General features: G+C 40.6%; 2 long non-coding RNA genes across 2 annotated transcripts; one reads left to right on the plus strand and one right to left on the minus strand.

Annotated features, from left to right (window-relative positions):
* Nucleotides 1-3,426: 3,426 nt before the first annotated feature.
* On the minus strand, nt 3,427-10,699 carry LOC112549734. The gene is made up of 3 exons (XR_003093236.1): nt 10,459-10,699; nt 6,077-6,211; nt 3,427-4,671 (listed from the first exon to the last, which is right to left on the minus strand). It is a non-coding gene; the product is annotated as an uncharacterized LOC112549734 (long non-coding RNA).
* On the plus strand, nt 10,473-18,586 carry LOC112549735. The gene is made up of 4 exons (XR_003093237.1): nt 10,473-10,497; nt 13,251-13,508; nt 18,229-18,397; nt 18,510-18,586. It is a non-coding gene; the product is annotated as an uncharacterized LOC112549735 (long non-coding RNA).
* The last annotated feature ends 506 nt before the right edge of the window (nt 18,587-19,092 follow it).

Consider the following 19,092-nt stretch of genomic DNA (forward strand, 5'->3'; position numbering starts at 1 on the left):
CTGCTGCAAGACAATTTTGAAGTATCACCCATCAGTTAGATATTGAAAATTCAGATAAATGTTAAAGAAGCTGTTCTTTTCAAGGACTGAGATGCCTCTGCTATCTTGCCTACTGCTATCAGTGTCTTTGACCCATTCCTTGGTTATGAAAATGAGACTGCCTTCCTTCAGTATAATGTCCTAGAACATAGGGGAGTCTGTGTGCATAGTGATGGAAGGTGCCCAGTTTTTCATAGTTGGACTATATAAGAACATATTCCCATTGGTGACGCATAGGGGTGCACACGCACCCGCTGAGATTGGTGGCATTCCCCCATGAAAAGCGCCACCGACACTGCCGGCAGCCCCTGCAGGCAGTCACTGCTCACCACCGCCCATCCCTCCCCTACCACCAACACTGCCACATCCACCTGTGGGAGCTCCCTGCTCAGCCCACCCCCTCTGCTGACACCGCCGGGGCTGCCTGCAGGAACTCCCTGGTCATCACCGCCATGCCCCCGCCGCCGACACTGCCGACACTGCCGCCTGTGGGCTGTTGCCATGCCCCCCCAGCCTCCGGGGGCACACAGCGTTCATGTATACTGCTACACATGACCCTTTCATCTATAGCCTTGCAGCCCAGAGTCTTTATGTGCCTGATAAGCTCCCCACATTTCACAGCAGAGCAGTATATAGTCCCCTTCCCCAGCTTCTTGGGGACAGTCTTGTAAAGGTGGGTATTTCTGGTGTTTCAGTTAGGCTCTGTGTTGATCCCAGAGGCTAACTGGAACCCTGGTATGGTCCTCTGGCAAGCTACAAAACACTGGCAAAGGGTATTTTCTGAGTTGTTTGGCAGAGCTTGTCAGAGCTGTACAGAAAGGGTAGCAGGCCACGTGGAAAATGAAGGGCTAAACAATGAGCAATTATATATAAATCAGCAAGTAGCCCCTTGTATGTAGAAGATGAATAAGACGTAAGGAGGTAGGAAGTGTAGGAAGATACAAGTTCAGGAAATCATGGGAATAACAGTGGAGGGCTAATTACATTTGATCCCAGGAACTTGTACCTTTGCTACCTCCATACTACAAAGTGCTTAAGAAGGAGGCCAGGTCATACTTCAGCACAAGCTCCCTGCTATAATCTCAGAGAAGCAAATTGCCTCAGGTTCAGTGTGCCCCTGGGTATATATTAAAGAGCATTAAGCATAGATTGGAGAGGGGATGGAGGAGTTGGGTGACGATGGCTGACACAACATGCAGTAAGCCTTCCATGTAGTCACACCCTAGCTAACTCAGACAATTTAAAAAATACGACTTAATGTGAATGCTCTGACAAAACACCTGTTAAAGGGACTAGACCATCTGTACTGAATAATCTGTACTGTCACTAAAAAGACCTTTTGCCATATAATTCATTTTATTGAATAGATTCTTAATTGTAATTTTAAATTCTTTGTTTCAGAGTTAAATCAGAGAATCTCACTTATGCTATGGACAGTGCTATAGCCACGCTGGTTTTTCGAGAAGCCAATATAGTATTGATTTATCTCATTCTTTATTTGGTATAAATTGGTCTGGAGAATCACCTCATTTACTCTCTGTCATTTATCATGTATTTTCTTGGTCTTATTCTTATAGGATAACTAATGTATTTCTTTTATAGCTCCATTGGCAATGATCATTATTTTTCCTGAACCAGAAACATTACCCAGTAGATGCCAGGGAAACATCACTTTATAGCAAAGGTTTATTGGCTTTCCCCAACGCTGCCAAGAACCTTACACCATGGGTAGGTCAGCAGAAGACATTTAAGGCAGCAAATTTCCTCTCTTCCTGACCTACAGCATGCTGTTAGGGTTTGAGAAGGAAAAGACAAACATATTAATATAGTGTTTGTCTATAATATAGTGTTGCCTTCAGCAGGTTTTTATGTATGAGTAAAATTAAGCACCTGACAAGTCATTGTAGGACTTGTGTCTAAATAATGCAGTCAGTTTCTAGCAGTCTATGATTTTTCTATACAATTACGTCACTAGCTTTGTAAAATCAAGTTCATGTTTACAGCTGCTTTGCATTTCCCACTTGTCACCTATAATACTGTAGTTTTCTTGGTTTTATATCAGGGATGTCAAACTCATCCAGCCACATGCACTGGAAGAGGGGCATGAAGCCAGTTTGAGGGCCAGATCGGGTATACACACTAGCTCCACATTAGCTGCCAGATTCAGCCTGCAGGGCTGGTTTGGTATGGGTGCTGCATGCAGCATGTGCCCTGGACCAATGCACATGGTGCTGGCAGCACAACTGCTGACTCCAACCCAGTGGCAGACTAGGGCCACAGCCCCCAGGTGCTGGTCTGGGGAGCTGCTGGTGGGGCCCTTCAGAGTTTTTATCACACACCATGACTTTAAGTATTACTATGAGAAGTATGGGGGGGCGCACAAATTCAAGCATTTGCCCCTGAATGCCAGAGACCCATGGCACGTCACTGCTCCAGCCACACACACCACATGCAACATGTGTCTGTCCTGGCCCCACGCATAGCACATGGTACATGGGGCCATTCCAGGGCACGTGTTACATAGTGTGTGGGGCTGGTCTGGAGCATGCAGTGCATGTGGCACCTGCACCAGACTGGACCTGTGTGTTGGATTGGGCACAAGTGGCCTGTCTGTGGATCCAATTTGGACTAACCCTGGATCCAATGTGAAGGGTCAGTCTGGTGCGTGTCTGCTGCAATGTAGCATGCCTGTATGCTGGATGACCCAGGTCCATGGGCTGGATCTGAACCGCAGGCTGTATCTTTGACATCCCTGCTCTGTGTCATATCATGTGTTTATACAATGGCTAGCAAGGTTAGTCTTATAAAGGTGTGAGACTTAGAGTAGAACTCAAGAGATCTAGGTTCATTCCTGGTAATTCCACACACTTTCTGGTTGAATTTGGCTAAGTGCCCTTATATCTATGTCTCACTTCCATTATATAAAATGCAGATTACATAGTACAGTCTTTTGGTGGCATTATCATAGAATCATAGATTCCTCATTGTATTATGAGTCCCTGAAATACAGGGACTCTCTTATCGGATCTGTATGTGTAGGTATGTTTTCCTGAGGTCAATAGTAATAGGGAAGGATTCAATGACAAAAGAAAAAGGATGGTGAATTAACAATCCAGGAATGGTTCAGTAGCTCATAAATGCATCACATTTCATGAACCACCATGACATAGTGACCTGAAGAACAATGCATTGCATTAGAAAGCTTGTCTAAGTCTATCTCAGCTATGCAGTTGGTCCAATAAGAGATATCACCCACAAAAATCCTTTCTTCTCGCATATAAAATACTTGTTCGTGCAGTTTTGCCGGGCTAAAGCTGGGATATGCAAAATTCCTACTGGTGTCTATGAAAGAGCAGATTCAGAGCCAGCATTTTCTATTATGTTTCCTTTATTTTCACCTCAGAGTAATTAGCAGTACTTTTGTATATCTTAATTTATATAATTGATGTTTTAAAATCACCCCCATCTATATTACCACAGAGTACTGGACTGACAGTCAGAGATTCATAGCACTACCAAAAATCCATGTTGCTACTTCTGAAAAGTAATGCATTTCATTTGATATATCCGCATTGCATTGTATAGAAAGTGCTGAATTTAGTACAAAGATAAAACTCAATAAGCATTACAACACCGGATCCAGAGCCAGTTGGCTGCCTTGGTTAGTGTAACCAAATGCCAACAAAACCAAACTCACTTGCTATGAAGACCTCATGCTGAATAAGAAGCTGTTGCAGAGAGAGAGGAAGATACTCTATGCAAGAGTTTTCATCTCTTCTTTGGATTTTCCAACAGAAAAGATAATTTAGACAATGAAGAATACCTGTCTCTTCAAATACTAGTAAATTCAGAATTTTCATACCTTAAACAGTTGAAGTTGGTTGAACTGAAGCCTGTTACCATTATGCAGCTTTTGTTAAGTTTGGGCCCACTGCGGATGCTGACCTGACTGGAAACTAAAAGGGCACATCCTATTGCAGAAACTAACAGGAATTGACTTTGCATTTGATGAGCTATATGATTTGAAAGTGTCTGCTCTGCAGAAAGTTGTTTATAAATCTGTCATTTTTAAACCTTGATGGATAACACATATTAAATTTCCAAAGCCAGCATTTCTCAGCACAGTATGAAGCTGCCTCCCTGAATATCTGCTGCAGGTAGGCAGTGGCCTTTGACTAGTCATTTTGGGAAGGTTCCACTTTATAAAGCAGAACTCAGTTTGGACAATAAAAATAAGAATAATTTATCATGTCACCTGTACAGATTGCTGCAAAAACTGTATACTGTTGCATGCATGTATTGACTATAATCAGCTTTATTTACATTGCTATATTTTTTCTATAGTAGGAATTTCTCCTAATACCTTTCTTCAACATCCTCAGTATTATCATAAAATAAATATAGTGATGTACATATGTTACACATGTTACATTATATATAATATAACATATTATATATGTAATAAATTACTCCCAAGACTGTAACAAGCAGGATTCACACATTTAAATGAATTCAAAAAAAACTGAACCATTTCCAATTTCTTCTATCCAAGCATCACTTAAGAAACTGTTTGTTCAGTTCAGTTTCATCTCTGCAGCTGCCAAACGATTTCAGTTCTGCCAGCTCTGCTCTCTGATTGCAAAATAAAGGGTGGTCACTTTACAGTGTATGGAAGAAATATTACCATTTTGTGAAAAGTCTGACATTTAAAAATATTTTCAATTGTAAATTACTGTGGTACCCTGCTAAGAGTGTATTTAGTAAAAAAAGAGAGTGGGCTTCATTCATATCTCCATGCACTGCTATAAAATTAGTGAATACAGTATGCAGAGTCTGCATTCTCTAAGATTGATGCACTTTGCTGCAGCTTACATTCATAAATATTTTTGTAGTATAATACACTGTCAAAACAAATCTGTTTTCTTTGCATGTGTGCGTGTGTCAGGGTGTCTTTACTGCTTCTTGTCCATCTTTAATGAAAACAATAGGAATTTTATTTTGCACAATCTAGCAGATCTCATCTCACTTTTTGTAGATAAAAGTCCCCCCGCAAAAGGAGGTGGTGGAGGGGAAGATGTGAGGAAATAAAGCAAATAGACACTTAGCATATGAAAAATGTTCTTGCATAAATGCACTAGCCATTTCTAAATCTCTCTCTGAATGTCTGGCTATTCTGTGTGCATACTGTATACAGACACACAAACAAAGACCTACCATACATTAGAGATCTGCCAATTCTAGTAGGAGAAAATAAAAAATGCCCACTTTACACAAATGTTTGCTGCACACGCATTTTGTTTAACCAAGTATAAGCAGCATAAAATTATTAGATCATGGGTGCTCATGTGAACAGCTTCTCAGTGTGTAAGATAAAATGTACATGTTCCACAGGAGTTTTTCTCTTAATATTTTTCTTCAAAAAAGTAGAAGAATAGAGAACATGAAGTTGCTTGCTAGCCAACTCTTACAGTTTTTGGATGGAGATAATCTCCTTCAACTAATGGAGAAATTAAGTGGGGCTCTCAAAAGTAAGGATACAGTGGTGCTCAGGCTTATTAGCTATGAAACTATCTGTGTATCCCATAAGGTTGCCAACCCTCCAGGATGGCCCTGGAGTCTCCAGGAATTAGATATAAATCTCCAGGAGACTACTGTGAGTCACCTGGGAGATAAATGATAGGGCATTCATTAAAATAAATTTTAAATGTTGAACCCGATTCATATAGTACTCTAGTGGGTTTTTAAAATGTAATAGTAATGTGCATTTGCCTTCCTGATGCAAAGTCTATGCACCGTAATCCGTAACTGATACACAAGCATGAGGGCACATTTGCATTGTGTGTCGTGGGTATGTTGGCATTCCAGAATCCTCCTGGAATAGATTCAAACAGGATTAGCAACCCTACTATCCCTGATGATCTCAGTTATTCAGCAAAGACTTCTATGAATTAGTTCTCTTCTGAGTACACTTTATCCAAGTGGGAGTTCTGTCAGCAACTTCAAAGGGTGCACAACTGGGTTAGAGATATGAAAATACCTTCAGCAAGATTTGGGTTTCCATGCGACTGGCATTTTGTATTGTTCAATGTGCTATTTCCTTAGACTCATTTCTGTGCTTTCCACATGCTGGGTTGCACTTTACCTTATGAGTAGATCCATTCAGTCCTGAGATCTGTTTTGGGAGAAGGACCTTGTTACTAAGGATGCTTTTCCCATTGTTTCATACCTTGCATCCTCATTTATACCAGCACAGAGCGAGTGAAAACTGGTAGTGAAATGACCAAATCAAAATAACAGCACTTTACCTGGTCTTTGATTTTTTATGAACAACAATACAAGATGGAGAGCTGCATCCAGTGTGACTGCAGATGGTTGAATCACTTTTTTTCTCATTTGACATGTATATGTTTTTAATTGTCTCATAATTAATACTCAAGGTAAATTTTACCCTAAGTAATACTTCCCATTTTAATTAACCACTATGTTAGTACGTATGCACTAATGCCCATAAGCCAAATTCTGCTATATATACATGCAGGCAAACCGTCTGAGTTAGCAAGAGTCAAATAGACCCATCAATGGGTCCCACTCCATCAAGCCGTGAACTCAAAGACATGTACTCTTTGCAACACAGCAATGTCCCAGTTGCCATTCCAGCTTATACTGCCACATTATGATGGCTGCTCTCTGAGGAGTAGCAACGAGTTTGTTTATGATTAGTTTATCAATGTTTATAAAGTACTGCACTTAAGGGGATAATATATTGATAAAATACAGCTCTAAAATGTACTAAATTTCCACATTATATTTAATACTAAAAATATATGCTGTGGGCGTGGAATGCGAGGGGCCATACCCCACCCCCACAAACAGTTTCTTTACCACCCCATCTGCCACCCCAAATGTTATGTCTCAGGAACACCACTGCTTTGCAGCATGTTTTATTATTCAAGTCTTGGTGGGAGGAGAGCCACAGAAAGAGAGTGTTAACTGCAAGGCTAGAGAAACAGTGTTAATCTTAGACCTGGGGCGTGCCATATAAGCACCACTGAAGCTAAGGCAGTTGCACTCACTTCCACTGGGTCTGTATTCACCATAGACAGGGCCAAATTATGGCAAAAATTGTTACATTTATGAGAGTAGTGCAGAAAAGGAGCAGAGAGAAGAAGATATGAACATATTTATCAAAGAATTAATAAAGAGGCTAAAGGTATTTATGTAGGCAGGGAACATATGGAAGAGGGAGAAGGCAGACTTGCTGAAGAAATGATTTGGTTTCATTATAAAAAAAAGGAATGAGAATAGAAAAAACCTGAAAGTTTAAATTGTTCTCTGAAGCTATTCAGCAGCTACACTGGGTAGTAGCTAGCCAGGGCCTGATCCAAAACCTACTGAAGTTAATGGAAAGATGCCCATTACTTTGGATCAGGCACTTGCTAGGAAGAAATGCTGCTGGATAAGAGTCAAATGCTGATGAGTGCTAATGGGGGTTTAAGAGATGAAGCGTCCGGTTTGAAGCACTTATTGGCTATGTCTACACTAGAGCCAGCTGCCAAAAATATTTCCATCACTGTTAGCACCAGTTGAGCTCTAGTAATGGCTTCCAGCATTCTAATCACTGTCGCCCAACCCTTCTCAGAGCACATCAAGACTAATGCTGGCTGTAATTTTTCAGTGACCAAATTTCAGTAAAAAAAATGCAGTTTTGGGGATAATGAAACAGCCCAGGGACTTGGGTTAAGTTTAGTAAATAATTTCAACTTAAAATATTGTGCGGGGTGATGTTTGAAAATCAAACACTTTGTCTTAACATATTTCAAAATGAAAGATTTTGACTTATCGTCCCAAAGTGCCTTTATGTTTTGAAGTGGACCTTTCTTTAAAAAGTGGTAAAAAAGTTAAAATAAATCACAAAATAAGCAAAATATTTGCTGTGTTTAAATGTTTCAAGTCAACTCAAAGCAATTTTTCCCTATTATTTTGGTCCCAGCCATTGACCTGAGACCACCCTAGTTTAGACACAGCAGTGGTTAAAAGTGCTATTATACCTTTTGCCCTAAATGATTAACTAATGCTTGCTGAGATACTTCCATTAGGAGGAGAAATTGATTATGAGTCAGGCATTTCTTTGATGCAATCCTATTTGTGTTTGGAGTCACATTTCCCTAAACAGAGTAGGAACAAACATCAGTCAGTGGTTCCCTTGCTTGCTATTCCAAGCCACCAACATCTTCCATAAACAAGCTCTTCTGGACCCCTGACAGTGATTTTTGGCATTCTGCTTCTAAGGAACATACATGCACATAGCTACACTATAATCAATGCCCTAGACCAGGGGTAGGCTACATTTTTTGGCTGGAGTGCTGAAAAAAACACAATGTCTACTTTGGAAGGTGCTGGAGTGCCGACATGCTGGAGCCTGGAGCAACTGTTTGCAGCCTTCCAGCTGCAGCCGGCCCACGAGGCCCAGTCTGCTTGCAGCAGGGCTTGCAGCCTCCCAACTGCCTGCTGGGAGCAGCCTGGGCTCCGTGGCTGGCAGCAGCTGCTTAAAGCCCAGGCTGGCGGTGTGTGCCAAGCAAAATGGCATTGCATGCCATGCTCGGCACACGTGCTGGGGGTTGCTGTGCCTAGACCCTGTGTTTCAGTCCCTTAAAAATAAATCCCTGTTATCTGGCACGAGTGGGAAATGAGAGGTGCCAGTAAGCTAAAAGTGCTGGTTTCCTGAGGCACGGGGTTTCTGGCCAGCATGGGGTGGCGGGGTGGTGGAACCACTGCCCATGGGTAAAGGGATCCTGGCTCTGATCCTGGGCAGGGCGGGAGGGGCCGGTACTTCGGTCAGGTCCCAACCCCCTCCACATTTGGCCATGCACTTCCCCCCAAATGCCAGGGCAGCCTGGCCACAGGCTGCTGCAGCAGGGGGAGGGGCGCGCACACAGCCAGGGAAGAAAGTGACACAGCAGACAGGAATGTGGTAGGGCATGGTGCCATGTGCACCCTGTTGCTGAAATTCCGGTTAATGGCGTATTCCAGTTAGTAAAATCCCAGATAACATTTCAGTAAAAGCTTGCTTGGGTGAAAAACAATGTTAACCTGATTTTGTTGGCCAGGTGAACAGGACCACTTCACATTAACCAAGAATACTAAGAAGACATAGCTGTTCTACTGCTTTAAGGGAAAGCTGTCAACTTGCATGTGGCCCAATATTAAGATTTTTCAAAATCAAACTACTACAAAACCTAAAACTAACAGAAAATTCAACTATTAGTGTAGAAAGTGGAAATAAAATAGATATCCAAAAGAAGAAAAGATAAGAAAAGCTGTTTATTTCCACTAGGCCAGTTTGTGCATAACATAACATCAAGGCCAGAAACAGCCCATGGGAAATCTGACCCAGAGAAAGGAGCTTTCCACTGTTGTAAAACTGGCAGAACTGACCTCAAATCCTCCATGTAGGGTCAAGGAAGTATGGGTCAGGACATGTCAGGGGAGCTCAGCTATGTCCATTCTCCAATATAATATGGTCTTTGACAGGCAGTTGTACTTTGCACCAGGTTTGAGCAGTGAGGAATCAGGAAGCTACAGCTGATGGTTCCCCAACCTCAACCAAACTGAGATTAGGTAGGATAGGGAACCTCCCCTATTGAATTCAATATGTGGAGTAAGATGGAGTTCAGTACAAGTAAGGTTAGAGTAATGTTGTAGCCATAATGGTCCAGGAATTATGCAAGAGGCTATTTTTGGGTGATATATTTTATTGGACCAACTACATGGTTAGGATAAAGTTAGACAAGCTTTCAAATGCAGTGCATTCTTCTTCAAGTCTGAGAAGGGAAGCAAGCACAGCAATTGTTAAGAAGAGTGTGAAATTGGAAGGGGGAGAAATTCCCTGGGGTAGCAGACAAACAATTAGCAGAAAAACAGGAGCTTGATTACTTTGGGGATCAAGACCTGTCAAAAGGAAGGAGAATCATTATCATCTGTAGCGTGTAGGAAGAATTTCAAGAATCAGGTAGTATATACATCATAAAATCAATGTTGGTGTTCAGTCCTTGGTTCCTAGCTTTCCCAGCCAGCTGAATTTTTGTTCCCAAGCTTACCTTTTGAAGGTGTTTGGTAGATTTCCCTTAAGCATAAGGGTAGTAAGGTCAAAGAGGGTGTGGTTGTTCTGTAAAAAATGTGCTCCTACTGATGTATGTGTGTATGTCATTTATATTTTTTCTGTAAGAATTCATTCTGGCTTATAGCTGCTGCTTTGTTTCACCCACAGTTACTATTGTTGGGACCCAGGGCAGCCGGCCAGCAGCTCTCCCTGACTCCCACCCGGGCAGTTAAGGGTCCATCAGGTGGGTACTTGTGACTCATGGAGTGGAATTAATTAGGCGGATGCTTATCGGTTGCAAAGCAAGATTGTTTACTCACGCTGTCAAGGTGGTGAAAGACGGAGGTCAGAGATACTTGGTTAGTTACAGCTTAGGGTTCGTAGGTTGGTCTGTATAAGTGGTTGAATAGAAATGGTCGGGCAGAATTATGGTCGGGCCGGCAGGTCGTTGATTTACGTCTGAGATTGAGTCAAGACGCGGGGAACTGACAAGTGATCAAATTGTCGGTTACTCTGACGCATACGTTCAGAGGTCTCCAGGTTGCGTGTGTGGAGGTCTCCCCTTCTTCACGGAAGTGAAGACGGGTTTTATTTGTATTATAGCCAATTGCTTTTCGTCACGTCATAAATTTAATTAGAATTGCCAATTATCTAGCGGTCTTCGCTAGGGTATTATCACAGGGTTACTCCTTGTTTTCTCTGACCAATTACAATGATTTATGTAAAGCACAGAAGGCTAAGTTTCATTTCTAGTTAGTGTCGCAGTTATAAATCTCTTTTTGACATGCGCAGCAAAAAAACTGTTACTATCATTTGTTAACCCTTAGTTAACCTAGTGCAGAAAAAAACTGTTTTGAATGGTTTTACTTGCTTGTGACATGGGCACTACTTAATTTGGTTGTGACAACTATGAGCACAGTTGGTGCATTGGATCAGATACATCACATTTTTGGATGTGGCAGATTTAGGATCTACAGATTTTGATGGATTTATTATGGGGTAGGAGTGTTGATTGTAGCAGCAGTGGAGATGTGTTCAGAGGTTAAACTTCTATTGCTAACGCAAGGCTTTGTCCTGCTTGATAATTGTTGAGCAATGGGGAGCTAACTTTGGATGATGAGTTGGGCAAAGTCAGGGCCTTGTTTGAAAGCCAAGAATTAAGGGGCAAGGAATATTTCTCTCAAGGACTGATCTTTGTCAAGAATAAAAGTTGTTTGATGTATTCTTCTCATTGGTTCCAGTGTGGGGTGACAGGTGGCCACCAGGGTTGTGCAGTCACCAGTGGGCCTCTTTTTGTAATGTAGCAGGTTGCTGCAGGGTACTTGGGTAGTTCTTTCAAATATATGGTCTATTTCTCTATTGGAATGTCCTTTTTATACAAAGGCAGATTTCAGACTGGCCAGATAGGCATCACAAGTGCTCTTTACAGAGCAGATGTGCTGGTATCTTACAGCCAGAAATATAGATTACAGCTTTTTTGTGTGCTTAGGATGGCTGCTGGTCTTATGGACATAAGCATGATGGTCCATGGGTTTTGGGGTTTTTTTGTATATGATGGTCTTTAAGGTGCTTTCATTTTGGGACTTGCACTCCCAGATGTGGATTGTGTTATCTAGAAAGTTGATGTTAGCATAGGATTATTCCAGAAAAAGTCTGATGGAGGAATGAAGGTTGTTAAATTTGTGGTGGAAATCAATAAGTGAGTCTAGGTGTTCAGTCCAGATGATGAAAATACAATCTATGTAAGTACAGACTGATGGTGCAATTTCAAATTTCTTCTCCAGGTGGCTCATGCAAAGGTTGACATATTGAGGGGTCATTTTATGCCCATGGTTTGAAGGAAATATGAGCAAAATTAGCAGACAGGCCCAATTAAGCTGAAAATGTCCTATATGTGTAAGCACAGAAGCACAAATTCCAATCATGGCACAAGTAACTCAGTCTTTCATTCTTCTTGTAAACACAGTTCCATCTAATGTACTGAGAAGTGGTCTTTTGTGAGCCACTCAGAGACTGAATCCTTTTTGCTTCTCATTGCCAGTTGAAGTCCAAGGGTACTTTTCTCAAAAAAATGTGCTCTCTCTGCTGGTTGAACATGTCCTTCAAGTTGTTGGTTGGCACTTTTGACACCAAAGATGCTGTATTTCACTGCTGTATGAGCTTTATATTGTTAGCAAAGGGCCTTGGGATTAAATTAGGGTATAAATGTTATATTAATTATGTATGTGCATTGGAGCAGAAGGCATGAATATTCCATGTCCTGCATACAATTAGTAATATAATCAATCTATATGGACAGAGGTCCTAGATAGATAGCAGAGGAAAGGTCAACAGTAACTACATGAGACTAAGCAAAAACAATGATCACTGGTGTATGGATATGGCCGGGCACCCAGGGCACAGCAGATGCAGTGACTTCTGGTTCATGATCATGAATCTGCAGCTGCTAGCTGCAGTTGCTTTTTTTGCATCCCTGCACCCCCTGACAAGTCAGTGCCCAGGGTGGTTGACCCTGTCATCCCCCATCAGTCACACCACTGACAGCAATGTTGCACAAGAAAGAAGTCAGAGTGCTGCAGTGCTAAGGAACACAGTTTTGACCCTATGGAAGGCATACCTTAGAGTTCTTGTTGTTTAGACATATTAGCACATTTTCCCAGACAAGGTCGGAGTTATACAGAAGGATGTTAACCAGGCTGACTTGTTTTACATGATCATTTTTAAGTGTAGTAGAAATGTGTACTCGTAAAATAACTAGATCAGCATATTAAAGAATTACATTTACAGAGACCGGGTGGGACTAAAGCCCCAGTGATTACCTGGAATATTTAAGCATGACATTCCCAACTCAGTAGGGATGGACTGGGACTCACAAATTGTCTGCTATTTAATTGTCTCTTGGCTCAGCTTGGGAAATGCAAATAGGACTAGGCTGTAAAAATTGGTTCAAGAAACCCTAACAGGATATCAAACACTAAGCAGTATACAGCAGATGGTAAAAGATTTTTAAAAAGCAATCTTCATGAAGTTCACAATAGACTAGGGAGTTAGAAAATAGCAGGTGGAAGGGGAACTATAACAGGTTATGAATTGTCAATAATTTTCTTTTCAGTGGCAATGAAACTGCTCCTGCAATCAACAGAAAGGTTGTAGAGAGACACTGCAATTGGGAATCATGCACTGCAAGTGAGAGCTGACACAAAGATGCAACAACAACTACAAAAGCTGCAGAGGAGGATGCTGTCTGCTGAATTAGAGCACTTCACCTAAAGCAAAATTAAATTTATACCAGGAAATGTAGGACTAAGTATCTGAAAAATAAAAGAAACGCGAACTACCAACTAAGAGAGAGAATTAGTGTATTAAAAAGGTGAGTTCAATGTTTGGGAATGTACTTAGCAACGATGAAAAAATTATTATTTGAGCACTATCAATGTGCTTGTTACCTGTACACACACAGGACATTCAATATATGCCCCAAGGTGTTTACCATCTTAGACAGATATTGCAATTTAGAAATATGTAATATAGAAGTTGAGTCTAAATTTGAAGCTGGCAGAAGTAGGGACAGAGATAGCAAGTTTGCATATGAAAACACACATCATTCTGTCTTCAGTAGAATATGTATATTGTCAGTAGAGCTTATTAAAGGGCGTGAAATGACTGTTGTCAAGATGATACAAAATGAAGTGGATGATGGGGTATAAAATTCTAGTTTTGATATCAAGGAAGCAGAAAGGAAAATTAGAATATAATTATCTTTGTGAGTCTGTATCTAGATAGCCTGAAACAACAACGCCAAAGAGAGATGTGAATTTTCCCATTCATCTTAATGGGGCATCAACTGCAAAGCTTAATTACAACATCTTAAATGCTAATGGTGTTAACTGTTCCACTTCTAAACTCTGTACAAGACATATACATTATGTTCTCATTCATTAGTTTTGGGTTTTTCTTGATACATGCTAAGATTCAATTCATCTGAATGAAAATATAGGAAGATGCTGGTGGCACCCACAGAATTTCTAAAATTAGCTAATTTACCAGCCATGAGGGATAACTCAAAAGTGTCAAATGTAACATTTTCAAACCTCATTTCTATAGTCTTACTCACTGATCTCACATTGCATTTGCTTATGACAATATTTGTCTTTCTCTGCAAAAGATTTTAAACTGCCTCTTTCAACCCCAATCCCTGTGAAGTCTCTTCAAAGTGTTCTGCATCAGAGGCACTGCCAGATTGTAGATAGAGGAAAAACAGTCACATGGTTGTAGCTTGTGGAGATAAGGGTTAAGTGACAGAGGTCAGAAAAAGCTGAGCCTCACTGACCGCTTAGAAAGCTGGCTTGGAGTCACTTCAGAGAGGGAAAATGTTCTGCTGAGAGTGGATTAACAGCTGAATTCCAGAACGGGAAGAGAAAGAGCTTCTCTCTGGCTTGAGTCTACTTGTAGCAGTACAGGCAATCCTCAGACTTACGACACAATTGATTCCTGAAAACCACGTCTTAAGTCGAAACGTTGTGACTCGGAACCAATTTTCTCATAAGAAACAATGTTATAAATGGGGGATTGGTTCCTGAACCAAGGCCCAATACCCTATTTTCACCAAAAATACCCCAGAATTTTGTACTTAATCAATTATAGATGAGTAATATAGCTACATTAATATATGTATATTATAAATAGCAATCATATTGATTTGGAAGGACTTCTTTGAGGTGACTTGGCTGGACTTTTTGAAGGGCTCTTGGTTGGACTTTTTGAAGAGTTCTTGGCTGGAGTCTTCTCAGGAGTCTTGGCTGCAGTTTTTTCTGGAGTCTTGTCTGCTTTCTTAAAGAAAGTGTCCAAGGAAGTTTGGACAGATGTTTTCCAGGGAGATGAGCGACTCAGCAAACTTGTTTGCTGGCGTGGCATTGCATTGGATCAAGCGTTGTATGTCGAAACTGGCACTGTAAAGTTGAAACAGAGTGTCAATTTATAAACATTGTAAGTGCAAAACATTGTAACTTGAAACGTCGTAAGTCGAGGACTGCCTGTACTTGAGCTTTAGTACTAAAGGGTTGTCAAGTCAACCCTCTTCTGAGAGTTTTAAGAATGTAATCCCTTTTCTAAAAATTTATTTTCTATTTAGAAAACTTTCAATTAGCATCTGTGCCACAGTCAGATAAGATAACTTATTGCACTCATTATATCAGGCCTCTGAGAAAGGTAGGAGTTAGAGATGTAAAGGAATTCTCAGCATTCATTCTCAGCTTTCAAAAAAAGAATGATATCACAGTGCCCTCTGGGTTAGATTCTGGTACATGAAGTGTGAAAGAGCCAGCCTCATTTTAAGCCCTGACTGATCAGGTAGCAGGTAGAAAAGGGAGCTGACTCCTTCACATAAAGAGCTGTGTGTATATAAAGAATTAGAAGAAATCCTACTGTAGATTTCCCACTGCTGAGAGGAAATGCTGCCCCAAGTGTGCAGTCCTACCCAAGTTGAGACTGGGAAGGGGTAGGAACATTGTGGGCAGAGAGCACCTGTTGCTGCAGCTGCTCTTGCAAGTCCCAAAGTGCATGGAATCCAGGGCTGAGAGAACAGCCCAGTGAATAGGCTGGGTGCACAGCTGCAGGCAGTTTGGCAGAGATGGCCAGGCACAGTAGAAGGGATTCCTGTGCCGCATACTGACTATGGAAATAGACACCACTAATGTGCTTCTTCAGCCTGTCCCCTGTAAGCTCCCTCTCCAATCAAGAGTAAAGAATGTGCAAGAGGTAAGAAGTAACTTATAAACTGAAGTTAACGGGCAGATCAGATGACACAAGTCCACTGCATTATTATTAAGAGCAGTACATGTAGTTCTTCTCCATGACTGTAGTTTCCTCTCTTCCTACTGTGTGCAGTTATTTGTGCTTATGTGAATTAATATTTATTACTTGGTAATTCCTTGCCTTTAAAAGGCTAGGGAATGGAACCAGAGCCCATGGGTTGGAAATAAAGGCCATATCAGCAAATTCTGGTGTCCCATTATGCAGACTTCTTGTCTTCTCTTTGCAGGGTTTACAAAAAGTGCACCCTCCAACTCCAGCTTCGTTTCCTTTACACATTACTCCTTTCACCATTTCTGCTTAGTCAGTGATACTTGTGAGTGTGCACCATTTATTACCATCATTTTTAGAGTTTCCATAGATTTTTCTGTGCTGCCCTTTGTACCTGGGATTCAGTCCCCAAATCTGTCCCAAAGAAAACTTCCTCTTTTCTAGATTATTAAAAAACAATAATTTTGCAGAATCTCCTACAAAAAGAGTAGAACTGATAATAAAGCCAGAACACATAAACAACTGAGAGAAGGAAAAACAGTATCCAAAAACAGTGTTCAGTCTTCTGCCCATTCATATCCTCTTACCTACAGTGGTATAGAGATTGGGTAATTTTCCCTTAAATAGTTTGAGACCCATTTAGTGAACCTCCCTTTTGTGCTGGGCAGAAGCAACAAGAACCTTGTCAGAGCACACAGGTAGCCTTGTGTCTTTGTACAGTGTAATAGCTGGGATCATGTGTTATCTCGATATTCTTAATGTATCTTCGTAACTACATGTATTTCCATATTTTTAATGTTGCATAGAAAACGTGCAACCTTTTGTTTTCTTTACTTGTTACGCGTCTTCTCACTTGTCTATTTAGTTAATCATTTAAGACCCAGTTAATTATACAAAGTCAGATATGCTTAAGTCTTTGCAGAATTGTACCTTAGTAGGTAAGGCCTTCAGGCCTATTTTCCCTGTGTGCATGCTTGCTTATATAGACTATTACATTTTTCTACACCATTTTCAAGAAGCCAAGTACAACAGAAGCTCTAAACCATTGCACTATAAGAACAAAACCTTTAGAGGTTCATCCACTACAAACTGTAGGATTTTTGAAAGTATATTTTTAAGAGTCCTAGTGAATCGCACAGTATGTAACATAATGTAATCAATACAAGATGCTGCATATAAATAATCTGTTTGGATTCTCACACATTTTAAGATGAGAGAGGGCACCATTCCCAGCAATACTCCCCCCTCCCTCAGAGTTCGCACCTTTTATGGCGGAAAATGATTGTAAAGTAGTCATTTAAGCCAATAACCAAAGCTTATGTTATTCATTTCTCGGTGATATACATAGTGCTCTTTTTGTATACTATTAACCGTGGACATATGTTTTTCATTTGACTATGTTACTTACACACACAATTCTTTTAAAAATATGTAAAATATAACAGCTGCTGCAAAAAAATTATTTTTAGATCTCTGAAGAGCCTAACAAGCTGTAGTGCACAATTAAAAATGGTCTGATCTTTATATCATGTCCATGACCAAGGAAAAAAAAAAGCACAAAAGATATAGGTAAACAAAAGATACTCACTAAACCCGCAACATTCAAAGGGAATAAAACAACATGATTTGGATAGGCCAAATAGGCTGTATGCAGTATATTCTCTGGCTATAGTGGCAGAGTCTTGATCATTAAATACATTATAGAAATGATACAAACAATGGAACAGCCAACTTCAAAAACAGCAGTTGAAAAGCAATTCTATAGCCACCAACTGTGTCTTTGGAGTTGAGCTGTGCTTTGACATTGCTGCTTTCTGATGGCAAAAATATACCTACTTCCTGCCAATAAAAGTGAGAGATTACAGGATAAATATAGAAAACACAAAGTTTTCTTTGGATGAGAACTTTTTCCTTTATGAATTATTGAATAAATCAGATATCTTTGGTATGCATCCCAGCAGAGTGTGATGATCACTAGATTGGAAAAAATGTATTGCGAGCAAATGCTGGCAAAGGTGAAACGTTATAATCCCAAGCCTACAGGCAACTAAAGATGAGAAGATATGCAGCATTGTAATTTTCACTGAATGCCATCATTGGTGGAATTTCACCTTTAGAGTGAAATTTGACCTAGGATTTGGATTTGTGTTGCACTTGGTTGAGTCTTTTTAGGAAGCAACTGCTACAGTTGATATGACAAAGATGCAAATACTTTCAATTCCACAGCTGTATCCTTAGCAGCCAAAACTGAATGTCTACTCTCTTACTTTTCTTCTTGATAAAAACAGAAGAGGTCTTCAGTCATGGAGAGCTGTGAGGGTAGGATGAGAAAATAACAGCTTCAGCTTCCCAACTGAGACCCAAGTATATATGGTATGCTTCACAGAAGGACACCTATACACACAGAACCCCAGGGACTTACCATGGAGCTCATTACTGCTCAAGGCCCAGGAGCAGGTCAGTGCTTTAAAGATTGTGTGATTTTGTGTGTGTGGTGCTATATAAACGAATGCAACAAACTTAATTATCTGTGACCTTTCATACAAATGTCTTCTCAAATGCTTTACAGAATTATTGTTGTACAGCCACAGAAATTAACAACTGCAGGGAGAGGGAGAATGATGCTCCTCTTCTGTGCTTGAACGGTTAGTTATCACATTTATCACAATTGTCTGGCTGTTACCTTGTTCCCTTCATCTATCACATTCGTCCATTGTGTCATCCCTTAAATTTGAATAGCAGGAGATTGTCAGACAGCAGCTCTTGGGGGTGGGGGAGGTGAGTGAATGTGTGTGTGTGTTTGTGTGTGTGTGTGTGTGTGTACATGTACGTACACAGAAAAGTAATATGACCAACATGTTCATATAATGTTCATTGGTTAATTAGTTCACCAATAGCTAAGCTGGGTAGCTAAACCAGAGGTGGTGGTGATTACTTCTAGTTCTGGGGGTCTACAGAGCATCCAGGACTAGGTTTTGGATAGGTTCTAAAAGTTGGATGCTTTACCTGTTAGTAGTCGTGAAAGTGCTACTTATAACTTTTAACGGACATTTTAATGAAAAAGAGAGTAATCCATGCATTGGTGTACTCAAAGGGAGCTTGTCCTAATGTAAGAGAAAGGAAAATGTTAGTGTGAATGTTTGTTTTTTAAT

This window comes from Alligator sinensis, unplaced genomic scaffold (assembly GCF_000455745.1).
Source record: "Alligator sinensis unplaced genomic scaffold, ASM45574v1 scaffold389_1, whole genome shotgun sequence".
Lineage (NCBI taxonomy): Eukaryota > Metazoa > Chordata > Crocodylia > Alligatoridae > Alligator > Alligator sinensis.